Here is a 2,500-nt window from a genome sequence, read left to right as displayed (position 1 = left end):
TTATTATCGTTATCTTCATTTACCATCATTACCTCTATCATTATCACATCATCATTATCATTATCATTTTATTGTAATTATTACGAGTCAGATCGAGTCAACACTCGTTGACACACTCTGCGCAGCATCCAAAACAGACCTATCTTCCTCCTTGCTGACATCACTGCAAACCAATCTTGAACCTCCCTCGCCACTGGATGGGATGATGGTTGTTGATGGCTTCATATTTCAAACCATCCATGGTTATAAGCGTTGCAGAAATCTCTTCTTAAACTCTGCTTTGTATATCCTCTTTTTCCCCAATTCTGACTGTATTCCGGTCACCTGGATGGGTCCAGATCTATCGGAGGAAGACAGACAGCTAAAACCTGGAGATCCTCCACAAGAGTCCTCATCCTCCTACACATAGCAATTTCACAATATTCTATATATAGGATATTGTGGAATTCTTTGTAGGCTCGTGTAGTAGATCAAGTCCCTGTAGCAGCGGCGAATAGAAAGGCTCTCCACTCATAGCATACAGACGCAGCCCTTGTGAAGATTCGACGAGCTTCACAACGAATGGAGTCCATGGCCTGAGAACCGTGGTTTTTGCTGATGAATAGTCCTAACATCCATAGTCGATTTTGCTTAGAAAAGGCCACATTTACTAAAGCCACAGAGGCATGGTACAGTTTGCTCCCTATGATAGGTGAGAAAGACCTTGCAGGACACTGAGCGTCTTCTTTGCATTCAACTGCAACTCTTTGATGTGAGACGCCCACGAGACCTTGAACCTAAAATCAGACGTAAGAACATCACCTCCTTGACAAAGCACTGTCGTTTGGTTCTAAAAGAAGGGATATATGGAAAGTTTCTCTTCTAGCTCACCTTTCGTTAGCGTCTTTACATCTATACAGGACTGACTCCTGACGTCATCTCTTTTTTTTTTGTGTGTGTGTGTGTGTCTCAGATGTGTTCCCTTTATTGACCATGAAAACATCTTATGGTAGGCTGCATGTCAATGTGTGAGAGAGGGAAATGAGCATCACAGGGCTGAACAGCAACAGCCCCCTTATCTGCTCATTCATTCCCATGCGCAGGTACTCAATAAGGACTTATCATCTTTTGTGCTGATATCACTGCAAACCTGTTTTGATCCTTTCACTAATAAATTCATTTCTTGATGAGAGGTGATCAACGGCTTCCTGGACATGTCTAAACTTAACCGCAGGTCCCTGCATTACTGTAATTAATCTAGAAGTATTCCAGTCTGCATACTAGAATCGTCGTCTCTGCACCTCTGACCGTCCACCTTCTCTAAAATTACTGGAAAGTGATCTTTTCCAAGATTTCCCCAGTGATTCTGCCGCACTCTGGCTGAACCAACTTTCAAGTCAATATCAGTCTGAGTTTGGAAGTGTGTAGGCATGATATTATTCACTACCGCCCGAGTTGGGAAAAGGATACTACAATGTCATCTGGAGACAGATGGGCTTGAAAAGGGAGGTCGGATGGGGGGGGGGGGGGGGAAGCCCCTCCCTTTTGCTAAGGCAAAAATAAAAAATAGGTTAGGTTAGGTCGGGTCCTTCGGTTAGGTGTTCTTGCGTACGGATATAGTGAAAACTGTGTTCGTGGCAGATACGCATCTGCCACGGTGGCTTGAAAAGGGGATAGTCCAGAAGGGGCGAAGCCTCCCTTGGCTAGGGCTAACCTAAAAAATAGGTTAGGTTAGGTCTATGGGTTAGGTTTTGATACCGAAAAATATGTTGAAATCTCCCGCCAGAAATCGTTCAGTACCATGGGGGGGGGGGGGACTCAGAAACGAAAGGTTTCTGGGGGAAATGAATATCATATTTGTGCTAAACGTAACGAAAACTACCCGAAAATATCGTTCATACCCAGAAGGTTGGTTGCGTTTTTATCCAAATTTACCAAAGTCACACCCTGCTGTGCCAAGAGGAAATGGACCTAACACTTTGCCTCAACAAAACTAACCACTTTACTCTTTTTAACCAATACCTTCTCATATATCCACCTGATACAGTGTGTATAACGTATTAAGATACTAGGAGAGAGCAATTATCATATTTTAATGACATATTATGCCACACTTTACACGCTCTTGGAAATTCACTCTTCTTATTATAACAATATTTAATTGCAAGCTCATAACTCTGGTCGTGGTAGCACTACATAAGGGTAGGAACATATGGTTTCACCAAGAAAGACAAGTCTCCGAAATTAAGAGCAGGGTTGGACTGAGTTGTTCCGCATCATCTTCCTGAAGTGCTTAACTGCCACCGCCTTAAACCTCGGGAGTTCCTTTAACAGTCTCCCCAGAATGCCTCTTCCAGTCTTGTGGGGGAAGGGAATTCCTTGCACTGACAGAGGGTCTTTTGAGGAGAGTGTGTGTGTATGTGGGGGGGGAGTCATTCTAGTTTCCATTGGTCTAACTTGGAAGCTAGAATGACTTCAATGTGGCAAATAATAAAAGTTCGAAAAAAAATGCTCGTGGATT

The sequence above is a fragment of the Penaeus japonicus genome, unplaced genomic scaffold (assembly GCF_977035675.1).
Source record: "Penaeus japonicus unplaced genomic scaffold, GWHDUDI00000001_assembly GWHDUDI00000036, whole genome shotgun sequence".
Lineage (NCBI taxonomy): Eukaryota > Metazoa > Arthropoda > Malacostraca > Decapoda > Penaeidae > Penaeus > Penaeus japonicus.
Note: the sequence above shows the minus strand (reverse complement) of the source record.